Source organism: Pteropus vampyrus, unplaced genomic scaffold, assembly GCF_000151845.1.
Source record: "Pteropus vampyrus isolate Shadow unplaced genomic scaffold, Pvam_2.0 Scaffold43, whole genome shotgun sequence".
Classification (NCBI taxonomy): domain Eukaryota; kingdom Metazoa; phylum Chordata; class Mammalia; order Chiroptera; family Pteropodidae; genus Pteropus; species Pteropus vampyrus.
Window position 1 is genome coordinate 4,959,525 of NW_011888824.1, and position 17,554 is coordinate 4,977,078.

Sequence of the window (17,554 nt, forward strand, 5' to 3'; positions counted from 1 at the left end):
CATTAGACTATGAGACTCAGATACGCAAAGATACCATCTCTGTGTACCAGTTGTCTCCATTTATGCTACTGATGAGTTCTATTAACATGGATATGACAAAGGCGAAGTCTCTGCCTGGTTCCAGAACATCGGACAATGAAACAGAGCCCAAAACTGGTTGTGTGTAAACACACACACACACACACACACACACACACACACACACACACACAGCATCACAGAGTGGGAGGTAATGATAGCAAATGGCAGACCAGAATGAGTGGGTGAGCAGGATTTCTAAGAACAGAGAGCAATGCCATTTCATATAATACTGCTTGAAAGTAGAATGATTAAAAAAAAAAGAAAAAAAGATTTAAAACCGGCATTTGATGTACTCCCTGTGCCGGGCACCATGTCAGGAATTAGTTTGTAATTCTAACTTCGGACATGGACTAACATATTTTCAACCAAGTAGCAAAATAAAAGAGCTAACATTAAGCTGGTGCTTATTCTGCATCAGACACTGTTCTCACACTTCACATGCATGTACTTATTTAATCCAATAACTTGTCAGAAGTTTTATACAGTATAAGTAGTAGAGAGAAAGGGGACAGTGTCAGAGATAGAGAGAATCTCTCAGCTTACTCTCAAGGAATATTTGAGCCTGTAGAGGCTAGAAATCCAGAGAATTTCAGTTCTCCCATTTTATAGATGAGGAAGTTAAAACCAGAAAGACTCAGTGCTTGGCCCCACGCCACATTGCTAATTAGTGGTAGAGCTGGGACTAGATCCAATTGTCCTCTGCTCTTGTACAATTCTGCATAAGCGCTGGAAATAGTGGCTCCAGACCATAGGAAAAGGCTCTCCCCACTTAAAAACCATGTTTAAAATAAACCTGTCAAATGCATTTTCTTTTCTGCCATGCTTCTATGTGTTAGAATTTGTTATCTTCTCACGTAATAGTAGTGACTTATAACTTCCAAAGCAAATTCATCACCATCTCACAGGGGATATTTAATTAATGCTGGAATATTTAAGGAGTGCTAGTATATAAACTGCTGGACAAAACATGAAGCGGATAAATAGAATGAGCTTATAATAGAAATCATTTAAAACCACAAACATGTATTGAGAATCACTGTATGCAGGAGAAGGCAATAGGTGTTGTGGGGTTACAAAAAAGGACAAATTTTTGTTTGCCTTCCACAAGGGGAAATAAACATGTTCACAAAAGACCGCTCTCTCATCAAAACACAGGCAGTGGCCCAGGGACATAAAAGAAAAAGGAATGAACTCAGATTGAGAAGAATGGTTAAGGCTATAAGGAGAAAAATTACTAAAGCTGAGGTTTATCCCATGTGAAAGAAATGAGACTGAATTATTCAATTATAGGTCCTTCTAACTGGATTTTCCAGATTTAACATATTCTTAACTCTCAGTAATAATAATATGAAAAGGGTATTTATATCCTTTCTCTGTAAATTTGGAAGAAAAAGGGAAAAGAAATAAATATTATTTTTAACCCAGAAATTTAGGTCAAAGTTGACATTTATGTTATCTTAATTGGCTCCGATTGATTAATTTATGGAAAAAGCAGCCAAATTTATTTCAACAATGTGTAGTGGTACTTGTTGACCAAAAAAAAAAAAAGGTCTAATTTGCTACATGAGTAAACAGAACATAGCACACATTAATATTTCATTTTTACCATTATAATAACCAGAAATAAATCAACTCCTAGGTTATCTAAAAATATGCACAATTCTGTGATTTCAAGTTTTAAAATGTGCAGGAATCTCCTGTCATGGTAATTTTAAACACTCTAAAATCTCAGGATTAAAGGAAGCCTTAAGATCCTCTGGCCCAATCATCCCAACAATCTCTTCTACAACATCCCCACCAAGTGGTCGTCCACTTTATGCTTGGTTGCCTAGAGGTCTAGAATATTCTGTTTAGGTAGGAAACTTCAGCTTTGAACTAGTGTTCTTTTTATTGGGGTGTGGGGAGGATGAGCCCAAATATGTTTCCCTAGGTTTCCTAATCATTGAACTAACTTCAATCCCTTCGAGTCCTCTGCTCTCTCCTCCACGTGACAATTTGATGGCTCTGATGATTCCTTGTCCTCTTTCAAACCACCCCCAAGTCTTCTCTTCTCCAAGCTTACTCTTCCCAGACTTCTCCACCTTTCCACACACAATGTACCTTTAGGTTCCCACAATCCATCCTGAAATTTCTCCTCTAGACACCCTCTGGTTTGTCAGTATCTCCCTTGTTTGGTGGTGCACAGGTTGAAACACAATGCTCAGAAGTGGACTGAACACTGCAGGGAAGAATGAGACCAGCAGTCAACTTCTTTCTTCTAATATTGTCTTCCTATGACTATGCCCAAGGATCATAGTCACTTTTATTAACCTTATGTCCTTTGAAGGAATCAGGTAAAATATAAAGGCACTATGTAGTACATAAGAACAAAGTTTTTTTTTTTTTTTCCTAAAGAGGTGAAGAAAATCAATCTTCATTCATGGATTTCCATAGGTGGAAACCAATTATAAAGTTGATTTCAAGTGTTGAAATTAATCTTAATACCTTAAGAATGTTTTACTCAATATGATAATTATCATAGGACTGTAGGATTACAGGATGTCTGAACACTCTTTTTTGATTTTGGGAGGCATAGGCCTCAGCAGAGCTGAAGCAGGCAACGCCTGCAGAGATGCAAGAGGAGGGTAAACAGGTCTACTGAATGGGAAGCACCGTGGGCTGGAAGAATGAGCCAGGCTGGGGTCTTTAAAGAATATCCAAAGCCTAAATACTATAGAGAGCAAATATGAAGACTGGCTCTAAAGGGAAAGCGTGAAGTTGGATAAATGGAGTCATGAGTTCAGAACCACATGGAGACAGGAGGCAACTGTAGACCTAGCAACTGGGTACAGTGATCTGACACAAAAGGCTGGAAATCAGGTAGATAAGGAATTTCACAGAATACAATACCTAAGAAGGCCAAAAAGCTGTTCAGAATCTGCAACCCAGTCATTAACAAACACTAGTAAAACAATTAAATGTTGAAATACATTTAAAAATATTAAATATATTTAAAATATATACAATTAAATACATTTATATCTACGGTTATCTGATAATAATAGAAAAAGAACATGATTTTGGAAAAGCAATAGTGTGGCTAATATCTTTGAAAGTTACAGATTAACTAATTTTTCCTTAGGAATATTTTTAAAATAAGATTCCAATTTTCTAATCTCTAGAGGAGGTGGGAGATTCAAATGACCACAGAGGTCAGACAAATAACATAAACGTGTAAAACAGTCAGGTCTACTAGGATGAGAAATGGTGGGGACCTTGGCAAATGGGACAGGTCATGCCCCATCTAAAGAGGTCAACTCCTACTGAGTTCTGCTGGATGTTGCCATGCAGAAAGGTAGCTCAATGTTGTAGTACCTTTGATTTTTCAAAAGGAGCTGGAAATCAGAATGTGTGTACATGTGTATTCATGCTTATGCATATGTATGTATATGTTGGAGAGGAAGGAGAGTGACCTTGATTTTAAAAGTTAACAAGATACTAATTTTTTTTTTTTAGTTCTTTATTCTACAAAAAGTTTCCCAAGGCTTAAAGAGATGAAGTTACTGCTCAATATTTAAGCTATTAATATGACTTCACTCTTAAACTGGTTTACCACATTATAAACCCCAAAGCTACAGGGTGGTCTTCATAATACTAGAACAGAAAGAAATGCTTAGAAAAGACTGTAGATTCCTTGACGAGAGGAATCACATCTATTTTGTTCCCCACTGTTTCGCCAGTGCTGGTACAATATCTGGAGCATAGTAGACCCTTGATAAATAGCCAATGAATAAATTAATAGATAAGATTCAATACAGAAGAGAGAAAGTATTGGTAGAGGAGTCAGTTATCATTATATAATTAAATTATTCAGGGAGAAGTTTGTAATCATGTCATGTAACACCCTGAAGTAATCACACCTATCAGATGAACATTCTCAAGAAAAATGGGGGGAGAGGGAAGAAAAGACAGAATCATGGAGAAAAAAAATAATAACTGGAGATATTTCTGGCTAAACATGGAATACTGAAACACACATTTCTCCTGACTTGCTCCTAAAATCTTTCTATATGAGAGGAAAAGAATTAAAGGCCCCAAGCACCCAAGGAAAAAATGCTAAGAAGGATATGACAGTAGAGAAGAGTGAGCAACAAATCCTCAGACACTGGAAAGTAGATGGGAGAATTACTTAGTCAACAGGAGAAGGCAAGAAATTAGTGCCTACAGAGAGAGATGCAAAAAGAAAAAACTTCATCGATAGCACGGAACCTTAGAAAAGTCATAAATTGTCACATCGGAGACCTCTAAGTGTGGGGCCCAGGGTGTACTCAAACGAGTATTGGTTGAAGGTTAATATAAGGTGCAATTAGTCAACCCCAGTCTTTCTCTTACCCCATATAACTTGGTGCCTTCTCCCCAGTCCAGGAAGAAGACAAGAGGTTAATTTCTGAAGAAGTTTGCAGCTCTGAGGAGAAGGGTGAAACCCTGCAGTATTAGTTATCTGTTTGGCAATAATGTTTTGTAACAAAACCATAGTGGTATTCAACCATAACAATTTATTGCTTATGGATATGGGGTTAGCTGGAGACACTCACATGTTGGGAGATTGATTTGCGGGTCTCGTCTCGCTTTGGCTAGGGCGACTAGGGTACCTTCATCCTCCCAGCAGGAGAACTCAAAGTGCCCTGCTACTGATGACAGACATGAGGAAACAGGCCAAAACGCACAAGACTTTTGGAGTCTTACACTTGGAAATGACACACTGTCAATTCTGCCATGTTCTATCACCCGAAGTAGCTAACGAATCAGCCCAGAATTCACTTCTGGAGAAAGAAACTCCACCTCTGCAGTGAGAGGAACTGCAGAGCCATACGGCTGAAGACCTGGATATAGGGAGGTGTGACAGGTTGGCGCTGTTGTTGCCATCTATCACACCTGCACTAAAAAGGAGGGCAATGAAATAATAATACCACCTGCCATATAGAGCTGCTTTGAGGATAAAATGAGCTTATGTCTGCCAAGTGCTTAGAACAGTGCCTGGTGCATAGTAAGCGGTCAACCAAAGCTAGCAATTAAAAGAAGTCTGCCTGCCTACTAAGCCCTGAGGTTCCCACACTCTGTGCCTACATTCAGCTCTGAGATCACTAGCATTTAACTTCATTTCTCCCAGACAGTATAAAATGCCTCTCCAGAGAAACTCTTGGACCCAAGAGAGAACTAAAATTCAGACATTTTTGAGAGCCCTTCCCATGAGAAATCTGACTTACTTCCTTGTTAATCTGTGAAGCATGTTGCCAATCTCTTTTTAGTGCCTCACTTATCATTATAAATGGACAGTCTAGGTTCACCAGACATTTGAGAAAATCTAACACAAAATAAAACAAACCAAAAAAAAAAAAAGAGAAAGAGAAAAAGAGAGACAGTGGTGCAGAGAGCAGAGAAAAAAATATTTTAACTTATTATATCTGAAAGTAAAGGACTAGACACAAGAAGACATTACCTGAAACATCAAAATGACTTAGCCACAATGTATAGACCAGGTAACCAAATTACACATCTTTTATTTCTTAATATCAGATAGTCTAGGTTATCCACTCAGGCATATCACTTCATTTCTATTGTATTAAATATCTGAGGTATGAATAGAGGTAGAAATTCCATCAGGAAAAAAAAAATTATTATCAGGAAGTTCCAGTGTTTATTTATATGATCAGCAGCATCTGGAAAAAAAAAAAAATCAGTGGTGTCAAGGTTGAAGGACAAGATTCTTGGACAAAGCCATCGCCTCCCTTGTCTATTTACTGGAAGTCTTCAAGTCTGTTGCAGCTCACAGGACGCTTCTTATCTCATTTGGCGTCTGGTAACTTTTTTAGTGCACCGTGTTCCATGACTAGTACTGTTAACAAACCAAAGCCACTGTGAGGCACAATCTTCAAAGTATGCGCTCCCTTCCTCCCTCCAAAGATGGCACCAGGACTACAACAGAAGTTTCATTTCATTATTAGAATATTTGGTTGGACATGGTCCTTGAAGAGCTCTACCTTTTAAATCAATTTATTAGGAGCTGCTAGTTTTAGTTGACTGCTTACTATGCACCAGACATTGTTCTAAGTGCTTGGCAGACATAAGCTCATTTTATCCTCAAAGCAGCTCTATATGGCAGGTAGTATTATTATTATTACTATTATTACTAGTCCATGTTCTAGATAAGAACTTCTCTCAGAAACAGAGGGATTAAGATAGTAGCAGAATTTTTAACCCAAGCAGGTTAGATCTAGGGCCCACTAAATTCTCCTGCTTTGAAGATATAAAAGATTCTTAGATTACGTACTTACAGCCAAATAGACTTTCACTGCAGACATTTATTCAATACTCCAGCTCAGTATTTCCTCAATTTTTTCAAAAGAGCTACTGTTTGGGGGCCTGCGTTATGCAAATACATTAGTGATTTCAGAGCAACAGATTAGAAATTAAGTAAATAACCACCCTGCAAAGTCTAGGGGGCTTAGCTCTGGCTTTCTAGGGCATGATGAATCCTCTGTCCTTATGAGCATAGAGACTTAAATCTGAGTGCCAGCTATTATGTTAAGTGCCTTCATTTAATATAATCTTTGCAATGCTGGGAGTCAGACATTAATTAATTCCATGTGTTACAAATAAGGAAACTGAGGCATGGAGAAACTAAATCATTTATGCAAAATCCCACTGCCGGTAAGTGCCAAGGTTAAGTTCAAATGCAGTCCTTTCTAACACTAAAGCCCACATCATTCTTCCATACCACTAAAGTTAAATGAACCACGGTGGAGAGCCCTGGTAATTTAAGGCACGAATAGTTTGTAGCTCTGTGCTCCATGTTTTCTGTCTGTAAATAATTTACTCCAGAAAGATACCACATGGAGAAATTTTGAGAAACTCATCATTATCCTTTCTTGCAACAATTTTTTTAAGTTAATAGATGTACACAATGTCTAAATTGCATGAAGAGAGGGAGGCAGACTCTGGGCCAGCCAAATTAACCCAATTCATTAAGTAAAATAAATTCAATTCTGCCAAGATGAGCAAGGCCCCGGGTGGTGAAAGACATAACAGCCTTTGTGCTTAAGAAATTGACAGTCTAATAGAAAGCAAAGGAAATAACAGCATATGTATGCCATAGAGGGACAATCACACTCAGTAGGGGAAGCAACAGCGGCTTCGAGGAAGAGTTTTCATGTAACATGGGCCATTCCAGGTGGAGTAAAGACCACCAAGACAGTGAGTTTAGAACCTCTCTTCAGATATGTCAAATATGTGTGAAACATAGAAAGCAAAACAAACTTAGGAAAGAGTTTGATGACACAGGTCCATGTCCAATGAATAGATGAAACTGTTACACATATGTTTGGGCTGAGAAGGGCCTAATTCAAGTCTTCCTCTGTTTCTTGCATATTTGTGCCATTGTCTAGTTCTAAGAAAATGGCTTGAATTATATCCCTCTGTCTTAAACTCTATCCAACTTGTTTTTATCTCAAATTTGGCCACAGCAAGCTACAATACTATCCAAAGTCGAAAATCGGGCACCAAATTTCATCCTATGTGGACATCTTTATATAGAATTATAGCCCTTGAACATAAAGAACCTGTACATAAGGGAATGTCTGACAGATCTTTAATTAACCACCAGGAAGTTGCTATACAGCAATAGTCAACCTCCTCAGAGAACACCCATATTTTAGGTTTAAAATTTTGACACAAACATTTGCCCTTGGATAAATTTTTAATAATATTTTTTCTGTATCTAAAGTTATAAGTGATCATTGTGAAAAATTTGGAAAATACAAAAGGAATAAAGAAAAATAAGAAACATTTATAGACAACCACTAATTAAAATTCTATTATCTATGCATATGTATTTTATATACTTGAGAGCATAATATTAGTATATTTTGTATACTGCTTTAGTCACTTTGATAGCATAATTTCATTCTCGTAGTTCTCATAGTTTTCATTATCCTATTAATAAACATTTAACATGTTGCATTATTTTTGCAATGATAAACAATGCCTCAATGAACATCTTTGGGTCCGAATTTGCTCATTGCTGATTATTTTTAGAATAGAGCCTTGCAGTTGAAATTATTGGTTATCTATATAGATATAGATATAGATGATGATGATGAAGATGGATGGATGGTTAGATGATAGATATTTAGATAGATAGATAGATAGATAGATAGATAGATAGATAGATAGATAGATTCTTTATCCCCTTGGTAAATATTTCCAGCTTGTTTTTCTAGAAAGATATTCTCTATTTACACTCAGCTAGGAGCTCATGGGAACATTTCAAAGTGCACATCATCATTCATAAATTCGGATCATCTAATAGAGAACCAGGCTGGCTCTCATTGACACATTAGCACTTCTTCTTCCATTATCTGCACCATTTTTTTTCTTTCAAATTTTTTCCCTGCCAGTCATCCAGTTTTCTCATCCTTCTCCATTTATTTTGTCAAGGGAAAAAAGATCTTATAAAATGAAACACACTAAGGTAGAATTATTGCCATATTTTAAAGAGAATGGCCTTGAAAGTCCAAATTTAACCTACAGTAAACAGTAATACACTATTAGTGAAAATGTAGGGCTGGACAGAAATATATTTGGAATAAAAGGTTCAAGATTTCTCAAGTCACACCACAAAGGCAGCCAAGCGCTTTTAGGGAAAAATGGACCCATTCTTATTATGAAGGACAAGCAGCTATTTGGGGAGCTTTCCTTTTGCAAATGGTATATATTCACATATTTATCTAGTGACTAATGGGTGTGCTAAAATTCTCAACAGAAAGATCTCTCCTGTGAGCCATCAGAGGGATCATACAACCAAATGTAGGAAGTGAATGGCATGTATTTTGACCCAGGGATTTGGATCCAGAGATCTGCGGGAATAAAGCAAAGTCCATGTCTGTCAATTCGGCCCTTTGGGAAAGTGAATAAGAATCCTATGTACCTAAGGAAATGTTTATTAAAGAAATTTGGCAGCCTAAATAGTGGTTATTTTGCTTATTAATGAATAGTGGTAAAATGCAATTTATCTTTAAGAAAAGGGAAAAGAAATGTCTTCGAATTAAATAGTTATTAAAATATGATTTTAAAAAGATCTTCTTCTGATCTTTGCCTTATAAACAAAGTACCTTCAATAATTCTTCATTTAGTAGTTTTTATAATTTTGAAATTTCTATTATGGAGAAAATAAGGAAAGTTTGTTTTCAAACTCTCCTTAAAGAATTGAAAGAAAATATGAAACAAAGAAAACAATCCATTAGAAATCATTTCAATTCTTAAGCCATATATTTGAAAGCGAGTCATTTCTTCAAGAAACAGGAAGAAAGGAAGTAAATTATTTCATCTTTTTAGGAATCAATGTTCTCTTTCTAAATAAAATAGCTTCATTGGCCCTTTACCTCAAACCTGCCAGACACCAACATTAGTACAACTATCTACTGCATTCGGATGAAAGAACTTCATCATGACTGTGTATACCTGTTTGTTCAGGTTGTTTTGAAGGATTTTGTTGCTGTGGGAATGAGATATTTTTATAAAATAAAGTATATGTGATTCCCACCCTCCACTGCCCCCACTACCCCAGGAACTTTTAGAACTCTTAGAAGATAAGGTAGCATCCCGTGAACTACAAGAAATTACTGAAGACTGACAGCCACTTAAAGTATTATCATCTTCTGAGAGGGGCTGCTGTTGGTTTTGTGGGTACTAGCTCCACAGTAGCAGGCACTTAGTCATTCAATGTTATTTGAAGAGGTTTAAGAGGTGCTACAGTAGCTGCATCTCAGGGTTCTATTTTTAATTGGGATGAACTTAACTGGGGCCTGAATCTCTTCAAGAGAGACTCTCAGGAAGCATTTATGGTAAATCTACTGACAACAGCAGAATATAAAGATAACTCAATAATCAAATCCTCTGAGAATAAAGCACTTTTCCAGAAAGTCAACCTGGACAGAAAAGTTGGGGAATTTCCAGGTTCTTAAGAGTTCATCATCTGCGAGGTGGATGAAATGCATATTATATTTTACATTTCGCATTGTAGAATAGGGAACTAAAATTCAGAGAGGTTAAGTGATATGCCCGTGGTCATGCAGTTAATAATTGTAGTGCTTTTACTAGAATCTACATTTCCATTTTCAGTGATCTTTCTACTATTCACTGCTTTCTGGTGACATACATTTTGAAGGGCTTTATTGTCACTGTTTATTTTGTTTTCCCAATCAGATGGCAAGGTTACAGTTAGTCATCCATATTCCTTTTAAATCAATGAATAGATCTGCAGTCCAATGAAATAATCATGGGTTAGAATAAAAGGTTCAATTGAAGGTCTAGATCACACAAATGCACTCAAACTAACTAATATAATCAATATAAGAATACGCTAAGCAATATTACATTATGGCTTGACCTACCCACTCAAGGTGGGAAAAAAAGAATGATTATTGTCTAATTGTTATTATACAATAGGGAAGCCATTTTCAGATGGTAAAAAGGAAGTGATTTCCCTGTTAAAGAAGGTACAAAACATTCCTTCCAACACCATAGAGAATGCTGATCCCACAGAGAAACAGACTCATTAAAAAAAAAAAAAAAGCAAAAAAAAATCCTTGGAATAAGCCAAAAAAAAAGCATCAGTACTGCTCAACCAATTCCACAGATATTAAGACTACAATTTTTCTATAGTTAATAATAAATGTCAGAAGCTAGAAATAAAGATCTCATTGGAGACCGTAGAATTTATAGTAGAGGATTCAGAGTATCCTAAATTTCCCCTGAATGTACTAATAGTTAACCCATTTCTTTAGCAAGAATATAAAAATATAATATACCATCTTGACAGCTGTTACCCTTATGGTAAAGTAACACCCAGACATTCATAGATTTAATATTTGTGGTTTCAATTATTAATAAGTAACCCGCCCCCCGCAAAGTACACCTTTGTGATTTTGGTGACAGTTTGAATCATGGGCTGGGGTTGAACCCGAGGCTGATGGTTGATCCTAGGTTCTTCATCTTAGCAAGGCTTAGTTTTTATTTACTTTGTTGCATATGAAAAAAATTCTCAAAATGTGATTTTTTTTTTTATTTTTAGCACAAGATAACATCAAAAAAAGGTTAATAGCAAAGTGTCAAGACAGCAAAACAGTGAAGAAAAGTGGTATGTGAACTTAACTCTTCCTCTCAAATGCCCAGGTTCACTCATTACAGTATGTAAATCAACTCATTGGTTATGTAAAAATGGTTGTAAAGTTAAAAATATTAGATGCAGTAGGAGTACTTGGACCAAATAGAGCCTCCCTTATTTTTAGATATTGCTGACCAAAGTTGACAAATCTGAGAAAGTAGAACCTATTTTGTTGTCTTAGCAGAACTTATATCCACATAGATTTACTACATGTTATGTAAGAACAGAGGCTGGTCTTAGGTGGCCCCTCTTGACAATAGGAGGAATCAATCCCATGCCCAAGGGAAGATTAACAACTTGCACTATCCTGTAATTAAGAACGAGACTAAAAATGCAGAAGAAAATTTTAAACCATAGATTTATAGGAAGGAAAGTGGATGGAGCCCAGAAGGTTTGTATTATTAACGAATGTCACTACGGACTCTTTCTTGCTTACTTTTCATCTCTGATTCATATTCCCAGAGTTTCCCAGCTAAAAGAGACCAAGCAAAACTATAGAGGTTTGTATAGTGCACTTTTATCCCCATATCTGTCCACTTCTTCTTTATTCTAGTATCCTCTCCCCCGACCCTTGGCCACCAGGAAAATTTCCAGCACACTCACGTTGCCCTGGATGGAGACAAGCTACCCAAGCTTTCTCGTTCTTTGCCTTCCTAGAAAGCCAACCTCATTGCAGAGTCCTGCTTGTTAAAATGGATAATCTGCAGACTAATTAGAAGCAAGGCATTTTAGCAATCAGATCCAGTCAGAGAAGAAAAGAACAGATATTTCCACATAGTAACTTTATATAGGAAACTGGTTAAACAAGTGTTAGAATATTTAAAACAAAACAAATGAAACAAAAAGATGAAAGTACCACAGGTAATAAACACAGGGGATTATAGTAACCTAGAATCTTGGAAGAGGAGCCCCACAAGCTGGGCCTCACACCTATTGCTGCCAGTACCTCTTAAGGGGTGCAAAGAAACATTCTGGACGTGTCCAAAGGAGCTAGAAACTAGTACCTGACTCCAGAGTGAAAGGTCAGTGCTGGGGCGACATTGATAGGAACAAAAAGCAGATGGGAAAAAGCAAGTTCCTCCTCTCTCCTGCAGCGTCTTCCTCTAGTGCCTCCAAGGAGCCAGATGGCTAAGAACTGTTATTTGCAGTGTCCCAGTCCCAACATCACAACCTGGGTTATAGAACGTTGTCTTTGAGGCTGAGACAATAAATTAATAACTACCACAGGTGATAAATCAAGTAATGATTTAATGCTTTTTTCCCTCCTTGGTAACATATACATTTTAACTGCTTATCTCAAACAGCAGTGTAAATAATGCCAGATTTGGGCAAGAATAATATGAACTAGAAGAGATACGAATATTTTTGAGAGCTGAAGAAACTTCTTAAACTTCAAATATTGGGGGGCTATATTCTCTGCCTGAGCAATTGTTCTTAATCTTCACTGAATATTGGAATCACCTGAGAAGCTTAGAAACACACCAGCAATCACTGAAGGGGGAGAGGTTTGGCAGTGGGGTTGGCAGGGAGAGGAAGTGCTCTGCCATGAAGACTGCCCAGCTAGGATACTGGATGGTTCAGATGTTAACAGAATCCCTATGATCTGGGCTCTCTATTCTAGGTGGGTGTCTAACACTTGCTTATTCTGTGCCTAGGAGCTTGTCTAGAGCAGTAACTTTCAAACTGCTATTGGCTAAGACCCATATTAAGAAATGCAATTTCATCAGTGCATATGCATACGTGTGTTTGTAAAAACAGATACAAGTTTCATGAAACAACACATCATCATGATGTGAAATACTTTGATTTTTTTTCTCTTCTCTTCTATTTAAAAATAGTTTGTAATGTGCTAATCATGACCCACCAGAGGGTTGCAACCCACAGTTTAAAAAACATTGGTCCAATACCATACTACTCAAAGTGTGATCCATGGACCAGCAGAATGGGCATCTCCTGGGAGCTTGTCAGAAGTGGAGAATCTCTGGCCCAACTCCAGACCTGCTGAATCAGAATCTGCTCAAGACACCTGAGGATCTTTTGAAGATGTAGATTCTGATTCAATTGGTCTGGGGTGGGCCTGAGGTTCTTCATTTATAATAAGTTCCCAGGTGATGTCGATGCTGCTGCTATGGGGACCATACTTCGGGTAGCAAAGATCTAGAGGAAAGATACACAGCAGGTGGACAAAAGTAAAATTACTTTCAGAGGTTCTAGTTTATAAGTTTCATGGAGGCAGAGATATGCTTGCATAAGTCATCACTGTATCCTATCTGCCTAGTAGACTGGCTGGAACATAGCACTCAATAGATATGAAAGTTATTCATTCAGTAGATGTGTGGATGAATGAATAAATTAATTCTACTTTGGCTATAGAATCAACACAATCTCTCGTGTATATGCTAACTTGAACTTATATTTTTTGGAATTACATAGAATTCAGATCTAGATTTCTCCATTTGCTTTCTCCTTCACACTGAAGATGAACTACAAGGAATAACTGCAAACAATTCTTTCTGGTATCCACTATGCTAAGGCAGAGTGGTACAGGGGGTTTAAAATAATAAAAGCTGGATTTGGATCATTTTTTCGACACTATATTTAGTCAAATCCTTGGAGAGTTATTTTAAAACTCAAGCAGGTGAGGAAAAAAATGCTTTTAGAAACAAGCATTGTTAAATTTTTTTATTTAAAACACACACACACACACACACACACACACAAAGAGATTGGGCACAGGATTATCACCCTACCTTTGAAGTAATCCGAAAAGTACAAGTATTACTCTTGGTGAAATAAGTGAACCAGGTCAAGAACTTGCCTCACTGTCTCAACCACTAATGTTAAGCCAGAACACTTAAAATTTTTTAAGAGTACAGTTGTCCCTTAATTAAACTAGCCTCATATTTTGGTCATTGATTTATAAATAGGAAAAATGTGCATTTTATCATCAAAATAGAGACACCAAGAGTGAAAGAGAGCCCTATTAATAAATCGAAACTGCTAGGCAAACAGAGATACATAGTTACTCTAAAGAAAATCAAAGTGCTACAGCTCACTTCAAGTCCATGTGGAGGCAACATCACACTCCCAAAAGTCGCCTTGTTTTTATCTAGTTATAGAACTTAGCACATCGCATCGTGGTTATTTAAATGCCTCGCTTCCCAGATGGAATGTAAGCTCCTGAAGGGCAGAGAGGGGTTCCAGCTACTAGACTACAGCCTGACTATTTCAGGCCCCAGCTTCAGTGAGGGTTCAATAGGGGTATGTTGAATTGATCTGATAGTCTAGAAACACACGACCGACCTCAGTAATAGGTTATTTAGACTATAGCAGACACAGAAAAAAACAGAAGACATGAAGGAGACACTGATTCAAGGGCACTTAGTTTCTTTTCCTTACACCTGAGAAGAACATTAACTCTCCAGTTTAGTGAAAGATCACAGTATAAGCTAGTGGCTGAAAAAAGACAATGAAATAGAGGAAAGTAGGCAGCTAAAGGTCAGTAGAGGATTTGTTGTAGAAATGACAGGTAACAGAATGCCAAGGAATAAGAGTCTAGACAGTTGCCAGAAGCCAAGCAGAAAAGCAGAATACTTAGTAAAGTTCACATTTTCAGACAACCAATTATGTACCCAGCGGTTGTTATTACTACAACAAATAATCATCGCAGATAGCAAGGCCTGGCTATCTGTAACTTATCCTGGAGGAACTCGTGGCTGGCATCTAGCCAGTCTGTGTCAGTTGAAAGAAGTTCCATATCTCCACTATGTCAGAATGGAACTAGCTATTTGAGGTGAAACAGCATTCAAGTAGAAAATCCTTGGGAAAAAAAAAAAGAGACAGAAAGAATTTATAGATCCAAAGACCCAAGAAGTTGATATAACCACAGGAATTATTTCACAGATCCAGAGGGACTTATCCATGCCTGACATTCCTAGTAGATGTCAGTAAAGGGTTGCTGACTCACTTGGCAGTTTTTATTCAAGCTCAATCCTGGGGTCCAGAGTTGTGCCTCACTGAACAAATAGCCCAGTTCTCCAATAAGCAGACGCTGGCACCAGTTCACTAGCCAAGGAGAGATAGGAGGAAAGATTTACTCTGGGCAAATAGTACCTCCCACAACACATCAAATCTCCTTGCGGAATATAGCCCAGTTTGAGCTTTTTGTTCTGGATTTAGAGGAAAGCCGGTCTATAGGCCATTTTTTATGCCTCCTCAGTTTAGTATTCAGAAGTTTAGAAGAGCATGAAATGGAGTGGAAAGAAACTAAGAACCATTATTCATTAACAGCTTACCCTATGCTATGCTAAGCACCATCTTCTATCACCTCATTAAAGATTCAGAGCCACACTAGAAATTAGAACTCATCATCCCCAACTTACATACAGAGAACCAAGAGGCAGAGAAGTTACTTGCTGAAGATTTCACATACTCAGGAAGTAGCTGTACCAGGTGTCTGAATTTGGGTCGTTTGGCCCTCAAAACTCCATGTGAAATTTCTTCAATGGGCATATAGGCAGGTGATAGGGAAAGCCCTCCTCACTTCACTCTGCCTTGGGATGACGTTTCCTGCAAACCCAGATGGTAAATTTCCCCTGTGCACTGCAGAAATAGCATGTGATTACCTGGGGAAACCTATAGTTTGGTTTGTTATTTCTGTCTTACTCTTAAACACATGGTGGCCATAGTAGTTGGAAACAAAACGGGAGGTGATCTGGTCCTGGAAAAATGAGCAACCATGTAATTAGCAAAATTACTATTGTGCAGTTTCCATTAAGTAATATGCAGTTTACTTTTGTTATTAAGAGACATTTAATATTAAAAAGTGCAAGGGGTGTGTGAAGCAAAAAAATAAAGAGATGGGGTGAAGGGTTAAAGAAGCACGAATTAGTAGTTGATAGTTGATAGCATGGCAGAGGGAATGCAGTTAGCATTAATATGATGGCTAAGTGGAGGGCCAGGGGAGGGAGGGAGCAATTGAGGGGATGATTTTATGAACTATATAGATGTCTAACCAATACACTGTACACTTGAAACTAATTTAAATAAATAAAAATAAATAAAGAGATGGTCTGAAGCACAGGTTAAAAAAAATTATTCTAAGAAATTCTGTCTTTATTTTTGAATGACCTTTACATTCTTAAAAAAAAAAAAAATCCCTTGGGGTTTCCCTTGAAGCTTGAGGACTTGATTATTTGTTGTGTTGGTTATATGGGTGGAGAGTAAGAATTCCACCTGAAAATTTGCCTGTGGAGAGGGCAGCTTGTTATTATCCAAGACAGTCTCCACACCAAGATTCCTCCCCATGGGGTCTGAGCTGTGGCAGAGGAAGATTAAAGTGTTAGATCCTGCAGCCTCCAGGGTCCCATCCAGGGTTCTTGAAAATGGCTACAAAACATCCCTATGCTAGACATTTGAGTCTTCTCACACTTCCTTCATTCATAACTGCCTGGGTCAAACTTATTTTCTCCTTACCTAACTTTTCTGGGAATACATTAGTCAATATTTCTGTTTTGGAGGTATCATCTTTTTTAATTTTTGTGGCTTTGCTATCTAATTTCAAGCATAAATCCACTAAGCAGAGCTGACATCTAATTCCAGGGTCTGTCTGGGGGACTATAGACATGCAATGAATGCTAAATCATGACTACAAAAACAATAGGCTCAAATAGCAATGTGATCACATTAAAACACTTCATTTTTTCAGTTGGATGAGCCCTGCCTGCCAAACTTTGACCCCAAAATAGCTTTATACACACACGCCCGCACAAGTGCACACATGTGTTCCTATGGTTTCTGTAACCATAGGAAGGGTTTTCATTCTGCCCCATTATATGTTTATACAGTACCTCATTATTATGATCTCTAGAAATATTGCTTAAATTAAAATAGAAAATATTATGGGAGAAGAAAGGGATTAAAATAAAGAAAGCCAAAAGGGAAAAGAATTACAGAAAGTTTAAGAATGGGTGATGATTCTTATAAGCAATTATTTTCTAAAATAATTTTATTCTAACACAGTTGTTTAATAATATATACTTCACTGAACATTCTGATTTTCTTCTTCCACTTTCACCCAACTCAGTGCTATGAGAAGGGAATGATATTTCTCAGTCTTAAGATATTTCTTAGAAGGGCACGGAGCCTAGACTAAATCATGCTATGCATTTCTCAGCCTCAAAAGCATTGCACAAGTGACATATGATTAAAGCACAATCTTGAAGGAGAATTTTTAGAAAATTGTCATACCATCCTAAAGTGAGTGTGGCT